Consider the following 11,017-nt stretch of genomic DNA (forward strand, 5'->3'; position numbering starts at 1 on the left):
GATGCGACCCCTATTCAAGTCAAGCACATGTCATGTCACGAGCCCCAAAATTTTTGCCTTCACCAAATTTTTGGATGACAATTCCAGTGAGGGGTCGCAATAGGCCCGCGACGTGACCCCTAGTCAAGTCAAGCGCATATCGCATCGCGACATTCAGTCAGGTAAAGAATGTATCGCGATGCGACCCTGGACATTTTCTAGGCTAAAATCATCCCAACTATAAAAAAAAACTTCAACACAATTGAAAACACTTGGCAAGCGTAGCAGCGTAGAAAAAGGGGAAAAATCTCTCTTTTAGGGTTCTTACAATTTCTTTTCAACTTCTTCACTTCAAGATAAATTTGGGTATGATTAATTCCTTATTTTTTATGTCGAATTCAAACATTAGTGGCTAAACACCCTTGTTCTGGGGTTAAGGCCAAGAACATGGTTACTATTTGATATTCTTTATCATATTTTCTTTTTGGATTATCATCTGGGTTGTTCTTAATTTCTTGATCTTACTATTTTAATGAGTGAGAACCCAGAGAATAAATATATATTCCTATGTGAATTCAAGATGAGAATCATAGGATACAATTAAGAAATTAAGGAGCAAGGTTCTTATCCTCTTATGAAATAAGGGGTTGGAATTAGCATCTGGGATAGGGACATACCTATAAGCCCTGCTTGGTTCAATTACAAAAAGATTACTTTATGAATATAGATGAATTGTTGTATCTCTGCGGGAGCTGTAGATGTAATATTCAATAGATAGAAGATTAGAGGTTTGGAGACCAAGATCGGACGATAAACCTTGCGAATCAACAACCTGATAACCAACTAGAATGCGATAAGAAGATAGAATTGTATAATTGTTCTATGTGCTACAACCCTGGAATTCTTATCATTATTGTTTACAACTATTGCTTGCTTTTCTATTGTATCAAATTGCTATTTCTTATTTATTTACAATTTTTATTCACAAATTCCCAATCATCTTGATACTTTACAACACTTGATACCTTCTTGATACTTTCACATGAATACCCACAGCAACACATACAGACCTTTCTAGAAATAAATGATACTTACATTCCTGTTGAGGTGAGTACTGATTATGTCAGATTGACACTCTTCCCTTTTTCTTTCATTGGGGAAGCAAAGAGGTGGTTACATGTTGTGGGAAGATCTAACTTGGAAGTTCCTTATTTGATTATTTCCATCTGGGAAGACTTTACGTTTGAGAAGTGAGATTCTGAGTTTTAGATAGAAAGAAGGAGAGAATCTCTACTAAGGTTGGGAGAGATTTAAGAGTGTGCTCAAAAACTTCCCTCTCCATCATTAGTCTAATGATGTCCTTGTTAATACTTTCATTGAGGGGTTGAGCTCTTGAGAAAACTTATGATGAATTGTACATGCTGCTGAATCGGATTTAACAAGGGAACCCTGAATGGTATGCTAATTTGAGGAGTGCTTCCAAGAAGGTTGCAGGGGTATTAGAGTTAGACCATTTCACTGCATTATCAGCTCAGATTATAGCAATGCAAAATCAAATGCTTACTCAACTTAACAATATAAAGTTGGGGGTTCCACATGCAGCAGCTACAACTAATGTTGTCCAACAAGTAAATTATTGGTGTGAGGTTTGTGGAAGTAGTGAGCATACATTAGATTCTTGTACGGCTAATCCAAATTCTGTTAATTATGTGGGGAATGTGAATTGTCAGGGACAACAGAATTTCGGTAATACGTATAATCCCAACTTGAGGAACCATCTCAATTTCTTATGGGGTGGAAATTAGGAATAGAATAATAATTAGTATAAGGCGACAGTCCAACAGAATTAATAGCAGGTCCAGAATAATCAAGCTACTACTCAAACAAGCAACACAGAGGAGATGATGAAGCAGACTTTAGCTAATCAAGTGTTGTTTGCAGCAGAATTAAAGAGCCAACAGTTGGTTACTAGAAATTTAGAGTTGCAACTCGGTCAGATTGCGGGAGCGCAAACGCAACACCTCAAGGAGGCTTACCTTGCTATACAAAGGCAAATCCAAAAAAAAATAAATGAAGTTATAATAAGGAGTGGGTTATAGTTAAAGGAGGCGGTACCTGAGAAGGTTAGTCCCACAGCCACTGAAGATGATTCTAAGGCCAGTGAGGAGAAAAGAGGAAAAGAAAAAGCTATAAGTGATAAAACTCATGTGGAAAAGAAGACTCCATCTCTACCATTCCCTTAAATACAAAGGAAGCATCAATAGAAGGTCAATTATAAGAAATTTTTGGATCTTCTAAAGCAGATTTAAGTAAAGCTTCCTCTTGTTGATATTCTATAGAGTGTTCCAAAATATGCAAAATACCTAAAGGATATATTGGCAAATAAGAACCGCTTGATAGAGTATGCTATAGTTGCACTTACTAAGGAGTGCACATGAAAGATACAAAATAAATTGCTCATAAAATTGAAGGATCCAGGTAGTTTTACTTTGCAGATCACTATTGGATAGACCGTAAGTGCCCGCGGATTGTGTGACTTGGGGGCTAGCATAAATCTTATACCTATATTTTGGTACCAAAAGATAGGTCTTAGGAGTCCCAAACCCACTACTATTATATCACAGTTGGCTTACAGATCTTTATCTAGGCCGGACGGAATTATTTAAGAAGTTTTAGTGCAAGTGGGATCACTAATCATTCTGGTTTTCTTTTTTATTCTTGACTTTGAAGCTGATCTAGTTGATTCATTTATTTTGGGATGCCCCTTCCTAAAAATAGAGCAGTCATTAATTGATGTAGCACAGGGAAGATGACAATAAGAGAGCAAGACAAAGTGGAGGTTTTTGATATGTACAAGGTGCTGATATTGCTAGCTATATATAAGGAGTTGTCTGTTATATTCTTTATAGACCTTGAGTCTGATCATAGGCTGTTGTTGTTAGATAATCCATTAGAGTGAGCTTTAGTAGGTCATGATCTTTATTGAGATGTGGAGGCACTGGAATTAGCCCAAGTCATGGATTTGGTAGCGGTTGAAATGAAAAAGCTGCCTTTTGAGCCATTGAACATGCCAATTGGCCCATACCCCAAAGCTTCAATTAATGAAGCTCCAAAATTGGAGCTTAAGGTTCTTTCTCCTCACTTGAAATATGTTTACCATGGTGACAGTGATACCTTGCATGTTATTTTGTCTGTAGGTTTATCTGATATACAAGTAAAGAAAGCAATGACAGTCTTGAAAAGAAGAAAGAAGGAAATTAGGTGGCAAATATCTAACATTACAAGGATAAATCTAGTGTTTTGCATGCATAATATATACATGGAAGAAGGTTTTAAACCAAGAGTGCAACAACAATATAGATTGAATCTGGTAATGAAAGACGTGGTACAAAAAGTGGTCATTAAGTGGATCAACAATGGGATTATTTATCCAATATCAAACAATAAATGGGTAAGCCCAATACATTACGCCCCAACGAAAGGTGGGATGACCGTGTTGAAAAATGAAGAAAATGAGCTAATTCCCACTCGCATGGTGACCAAATGGAGAATTTGTATTGATTATTGGATGCTAAATGAAGCAACAAGAAAGGACCACTATCCTATCTTTTTCATTGATCAGATGTTGGTTAGGTCGGTAGGGCAGGAGTACTACTATTTTCTTGATGGTTACTCAGGTTATAATCAAATCACCATTGCGCCCAAGAACCAAGAGAAGATGACTTTTACTTGTCTATATGGAACATATGCGTTCAGATGCATTCCTTTTGGCCTCTGCAATACTCCTACAATGTTTCAGAGATGCATGATGGCAATGTTTTATGACATGGTTGAAGATTTTATCAAGGTATTCATGGATGAATTCTCTATTTACAGTAATTTTTTGAGGTATGCTTGTAGAATCTAGATCGAGTCCTAGCTCATTGTGAAGAGACAAATCTGGTGCTGAATTGGGAAAAGTTTGGTTAAGGAAGGAATAGTCCTTGGCCATAAAGTGTCATGTAGAGGACTCAAAGTAGATAGAGCCAAAATTAAAGTGATCGAAAAGCTGCCACATCCAGTATCTGTCAAGGGAATGCAAAGTTTCTTGGGACATGTGTGTTTTTACAGGCATTTTATAAAGGACTTTTCAAAGATTGCAAGCCCGATGTGTAAATTGTCAGAAAAAGATGCCAAGTTTGATTTTAGGGTAGATTGTTAAAAAGCTTTTGAGAAGCTGACAGAAACTCCTATTTTGATTTCTCCAGACTGAGAGTTTCCATTTGAATTGGTGTGTGATATTAGTGACGTGGCTGTGGGAGAAGTATTGGGGAAAAGAAAAGACAAGGTATTTCTCTCTATTTATTATGCTAGTAAACTATAGTCACTGAAAAAGAGATGTTAGCGGTGGTTTATGCATTTGATAAATTTAGAGCATACTTGGTGGGTACCAAAGTTATTGTTCACACAGACCATATATCCATCAAGTATCTCTTTAATAAAAAGGATGCAAAGCCTCGATTGATCAGATATATTTTATTATTGCATAATTTGACCTGGAGGTTCGTGATAGGAAAAGAGCACAGAATTAGGTTGTAGACTATTTTTCATGGCTTGAGACTCATGACCATATTGTTGATTATTCTCTCTACATTCAGGAAGAGTTTTTGGATGAAAAATTATTGTTCCTTGGCGCGTGTGACCTTTTTTGGTATGCAGATATTATGAACTTACTAGTGTGTGGGGTTTACCCTCCCGAAACTACCACTTAACAAAGAAATAAACTACTTCATAATTCTCAAGCTTACATATCGGACGATCCATATCTTTTCAAGTAGGGTATGTACGGTATTGTACGAAGATGTATTTCAAAAGTTGAATTCACACAAGTTCTACAAAAGTGCCATTCAACTCCTTAAGATGGCCATCATGGGGTGAAAGAACAGCCAAAAAAGTGTTATAATCAGGCTTCTTTTGGCCTACCTTATTCAAAGATGTAATTGCCTTTGTGAAGAGAAGTGATCAGTACTAGTGGTTAGGTATACTTTCAAGGCACCATGATATGCCCTTGAATAATATTCTTGAAGTTGAAGTATTTGGCGTTTGGGAGATTGATTTTATGGGACCATTCCCACTATTTCATGGCTACTTGTACATCTTTATGGCAGTAGACTATGTATCTAAGTAGGTGGAGGCAGCTGCCTTTCCAACAAATAATGCAAGAGTAGTTCTGAAGTTCATGAAAAAGAACATATTCTCCCGGTTTAGCACTCCCAGAGCTATAATAAGTGATGGAGGTACGGGTGTAACAGGCTGGGCCTCAAGTACTGTGACAGGCTCACTAGGTCTCTTGGGAAGGGCTGGGTATGCTAGATCCTTCATCATCTTCGTCTGTGCAATGGATATCACTTGTACTCTCTCATCAACTCCTGACGTCTCTTTTATACTGACATCATCACACAATCTCTAAATCAGATAAAGGAATGGCGTAGTTGTCATCTCTACAAAGGCTCTCTTGTGAATCTTATGCCGAATGTTGACTGCAAAATCAATGGCATACCCGAACATCATGCTACAAAATCGATGGATTGTTGCTGCAGATATATAAACCATGACCCCACTTACCAGGGTCTGCTCAAGCAATGGATGCTCAGTGTGCCTCAGAATAACCCTTCTAGGCATAGTCAGAGCTACTATAGCATAATATGATGCATAAGACTCTCGCACCATAGTTGAACTATAAGAATTGAGTGGTCTAGTCATCCACTCTAACTGATAACACTTAAAGGCTACTCGTAATTGTAGTGCACTACTCAAACCAGATAGCTCAATCCTATGCTTCTCATAAATAACCCTCTAGGGTCAGCCGATTTCTATAATATAGTAGTCTCTCTTAAATAGTATCTGAAATGTATCCGTACACCATCCCTGGTTTTCCTCCTCAAGCGGTACCTCTGGAACATATGTAGGGATGGAACTCTAACCCTTCTATGTTGGTGCCTCTATATCTAGAACTGGCACATAATGGAAAGACTACCCTATACCCTCCTTAGACTGGGTACACCTGATATTGTACATGAGCTGCAATACCTTCCTCAGATTAGGGTACTACTGATGACTCCTCCTAGTATGTAGCCTAAGTCCTCTACTTAGATTAAGTTGTCCTAGGTATCAACATGCAGAGCTTTCTCTGACTCTGCATCCTCATCAATATCATCATTACCATCTGATGGAGAAGAGTGTGGGGATAATCTCCTAGCCGACTTCATCCTCGGTCAGGATAGAGATGCCTAGGCCTCTTAGACAGCCTGAACAACATCAGTCTGTTTATTAGGCCAAGTGAATGCTGGTCTTTTTCCCCACTATGAGTCATCTGGAAGCTGGTTTCCAAAATAACAGTCTCAGCTGCCTGACAAATCTTCCCTCTTGTCACTCGATGTGTCACTTGCCCACAACTATGAAATTGGCTACTCCTCCATTGAACCACTTATCTTGGGGGACTCATCCCATCCCCTCTATTAATCAACTTTATTCTTTGTAGCTTTGGGAGCCATGCGTACATGAAAAAACACATGTCAGTTTCAAAAAGAGAATGAGGGACTTCAAAATTTAAAGAAAACTCCAAATTAGTCAACTTTGATTTTTCTTCAATTTTCATGTCCCTACACTTGAATTTAGTCCCAAAGATTCCAATGTGCATACATACATCAAAGATTATGTTTATCACTATGAACTATCAAGCCAAACTCTTAGTATCCTTCTACTTCGTCAAGTAACACTTCCGGTTAGGGCATAATTTTAGGGTTTCATTCGAGATTCTAGTATAGTTCAAGGCTTCTGACTAACAACTTTGTTGGTAAAAGTATATATTGCATGTAAATAACCACATCAACTAATTTTTTTCAATTTTAACATACAGTACTACAAGTTGGAGCTAAGAACGTTACCTTTTTTATGCACAATCGAAAGTGTGCTACAAATAAGTGAAGTAAATTGAAGTTAAAACATGTGTATGACACTTTTAGACAAGTTGATACCACAAATAAGTGTCAATTTAACCCTTTTCTAAGTGTGGGAAAAGTTTATACTTTGAGAGGGAAAGTAAGGTTTTAAGGGAAAGATTGAAATTTTGATAATTTGGAAGGCTAAAATGGGTTAAATATCAAGGGGGCCTATTCAGGTATTATTTAAGCATGGGTAGGCCAAAAATTTTAAATAAAATTTTGGTCCCATTGATTGACCACTTACATCTTCCACATACGAGTCGTACGTTGTACATATGGTCCATATGTGGTGACCATAAGTGGGCGCTAATTTCATCCCACTTTCATTGGTTTTGAACTTTGCATTTTGATACTCACCCTACTACTTATGGGTCTGTAACTAATATTTATGTCTCTATAAGTAGGATTTTGTCTCAAAGTCCAGAATTTCCCATTAACATCTTCAAAAATTCATCTTTTTAATTATCTCACAACTCTACCTGGCCTAAGTGGGAATTGTAACCTGGTGGATTGGTAACACAGTCCCCTTACCTGGAAGGTCATGAATGTAGAAACTTTAACTCATTCCAGGTATGTTCAAAAGCTACCAATCTATAAACACAAAACAAACAAAGTGAACACCAAAATAGTGGGTTGCCTCCTACCCTGTGCTTGATTTAACATCGCAACATGACATGGCCATGTTGGTTACTCAGGCTGCACCAATAAGCCCATGTGTTGCCTCCCATGTAGTGCTTGATTTAATATCGCTTTACGATTTTGGTATCTTGACTACTCAGAATTTATTAAGATACCCAAAAGAATACCCTCCTGGGTCATCAACACAATCAATAATCGACACCACTCTCATGTCGGTCAGCTGCTTCATTGTTCTTCTAATATTGAATGTGACTTCTTCCTTCTTGACTTTGAATTTGAGTCCCTTATTTTCCATATCAACTATATCTCTGCCCTTAGCCATAAACGGTCTTCCAAAAATTATGGGCATCTTGAAATTGACCTCATAATCCATAATCACAAAGTCAATTAGAAAGATGTGGTAATCTACTCTTACCATCATATCATAGGAAATGCCAATGGGCTTCTTGAGAGTGAGATGGGCCATCAATAGCCTCATAATATTTGGCTTGGGAGAACTCTAACCCAATTGTCTAAATATAACCAACAACATCAAATTTATGTTATCTCCTAAGTCACAAAGAGCTCTAACAAATTGGGAGGTCCCAATTATACATAAAATTATGAACACATCGAGATCACCCTTTTTCTAAGCCAAGGATCTAGAAGTAACTACACTAGAATGGTGCAGTCCACCCATGTCCTCAAGACTTGCCATTCTCTTCTTGGTCACTAACTCTTTCATAAACCTAGAATTCCTAGGAATCTCCTTCAGCGCTTCAAGTAAACAAATGTTCAAACCAAGTCTTTAAGCATTTCAATGAACTTCTTGAACTTACCTTCCTCTTGCTTTTGTTTTATTCTTTGAGGAAAAGGTGGGGTGATCATGGGATTGACTTGATTAATGGCTTTCTTACATCACCCATACCTTTATCCTTATTAACTTTAACATCACCACCTGTTGCCTTTTTTTGACTCTACAATAGGCGTGTCATTAATAGTAGCCTCAACATTCCTTGTCACTAATACAACAGGTAAAGGAGGATCCATAGTAGTTATACCACTCCATACGGTAATAACAAAAATAAGACCATTGGTTTTTTGATTTTGAATAGTGTTGGTCGAAAGGGTACCCGATTGCTTTTGGTTCAGTGTTGTCGACATCAGCCAAAACTAGTGCTCTAACTGCTTGATAGCAGTCGTATGAGATTCAACCTTTTCATTTAACCCTAATATGTCAATATTAGTCTCCTTAAGGCTATTCTCTTTATTTTCTTTACCCTTGACCAGCTTGGTCAGCATCACTTCCATTTTCTATTTTATGTCCCAACTGCCTGGTTGAATGTACCTCTATCTCTTCTCTTTATAGTCATCTTTTTTTCTCCAGTCACTATCTTGCTCCCTACTACGGTCCCTGTATCTATCACTATAATTGTTTCAACCTCAATTTCCTTGCCATGTACTTGAAAACCCGCCTACTCACGATCAAGATACTTGGCTTCCTCCTCCAAATTAGACTCATAAACTCTAAAAGTTGCATACAGTGCTCCTTCTGCATTCACTTTTTTGGAATTCATTATCGTAAAATATTGAGTAAGTAACCCAATCTCTGTTATGAGCTATACTAATTCCTATTCCATATTATGATCAACCAGTCTATGATCAGTGGATGACCTAATGACATAAGTGCCAACACCTCTTTGAGAATCCTGAGTATGCCATTCTCGATTTGTGATAGATATTTGGTCTAAAATATCCAAAGTTACCTCCTAGCATAGTCTCATATATTATCCTCTGGTGATGGTATCTTATATTTTTCTAGAACTGATCATTAGGGCTTTGTAGAATATTTGAAACAAGCTCGTCCCTGGAATCCGATGGACTGGTACCATACTCAACTTCTTCTAGAATCAAAATGATGCCTTATACATAGATTCTGAAGGCAGATGTCTGAAGTCATAAATGTTATCCTTTAACTATAACATCCTGGATGGTGGAAAGAATATATCCAATAATTGTCTATGTAACTTATTCCAAGTGGTTACTGAGCCTCGAGGAAGCTCTCCTAACCATAGTGAAGCTTCTCCAGATAATGAGAAGAGGAACAACCTTAACCTGAAAGCCTCCTAATTTACCCTCAAAATAGTATAAGAAGTACAGATCCATATCAAATTATCAAGGTGCAGATTTGCATCATCTATTGGTAAGCCCGTGAACGCTCCTCTCAGGTTCAACAACTGGGATCGTAGCACTAGTTATGTTAAATTTCATATTTGGAGGTAGGGAAGGTGGATCAATGGTCCCTATCTCTGCAGGCTCAACATAGCCCATATCTTCCTCATCCTCATAGGGGGGTAAGTACTGATAATTTGGCAATATCTGAGCTCTACCCTGTTTGTCCTTATCTCCATCGAGGTCTGCTCGATGATCTCTATCTTGTCTCTTCAGAGCTAGCCCTTCCTACTGAGCTACATATTGTGCCTTCTCTTCTCTTCTTTAGTTTTTAGTGTCTACCAACAACTAGTCAGTCTGTCTATTAGCAACGTTCTGTGGGTCATCAATTGGAGGAAGTACATTATAGGGTCTCAAACCCCTGTTGGAGCACCATTACGCACTTTTTCATTAATCCTGCATGGTGTATGTAGTATTCTCCAAGGTTTTGAATAACTCGGGAGTAAGGGATTTCCTTGACTCCTTGTGTTAGGCATACACCGATATATACCCAACTAATAACGATAATAAAAACCCATAAACTTTAATAACTTTAATATACTCAACACCATAATCCTCAACAATGGCGTCAAATTTTTATCCACTTCCAAACTACACCTCCAATATGAGGATAAAGCGGTCGTGCTCCATATAGAAAGCCAACTAGGTTGGGGTTGCACCCACAATGGCTACAGGTATCATATCTCTCTTTTGCTGGAATCAATGGGAAATTAATAAAGTAAATGGGAGGAGGGTTAATAGTATCAAGTAACTGTAAGTAAAAAATACAAACTTTGTTTGAAATTAATAAGAGACGAACATTGGGGTTGTGTTTCCCCTGTCATCTTGAATCGTAAGCTTATCGTGTTTAGCTAAAACATTCCAGTACCTTGCATGTAGAATCTGATAAGTTTTGTACCATTAACTATCTTGTAGAATCATTGATTGATTTCACCCTCTACCTTTTGAATCTTAGGATGTCGCATTACTAACCCTTATACTAGATCCTAGTTAACAATAACCCTATGGGTCTCAAGTTATTAGATGAAAGTAACCATCTTAGGAAAAATTTTGCTTCTTAGGAAAAAACCAATTTTCAACGAAAACCCTTGGAGTTTATTGGACATGTATATACAAAAGGCGACAAGAACAATGCACATCAATCTTGTACACATCACCCAAAATACACTATCAATACTAGTACAATCACAATCAGGTATCATATA

The 11,017-nt window shown here is 37.7% G+C and overlaps 1 non-coding gene across 1 annotated transcript; it reads right to left on the reverse strand.

The window, feature by feature from the left end:
* Nucleotides 1-1,219: 1,219 nt before the first annotated feature.
* On the reverse strand, nucleotides 1,220-1,326 carry LOC124886798. The gene has a single exon (XR_007044205.1). It is a non-coding gene; the product is annotated as a small nucleolar RNA R71 (small nucleolar RNA).
* Nucleotides 1,327-11,017: the final 9,691 nt, after the last annotated feature.

The sequence above is a fragment of the Capsicum annuum genome, chromosome 8 (genome assembly GCF_002878395.1).
Source record: "Capsicum annuum cultivar UCD-10X-F1 chromosome 8, UCD10Xv1.1, whole genome shotgun sequence".
In the NCBI taxonomy this organism is placed as follows: domain Eukaryota; kingdom Viridiplantae; phylum Streptophyta; class Magnoliopsida; order Solanales; family Solanaceae; genus Capsicum; species Capsicum annuum.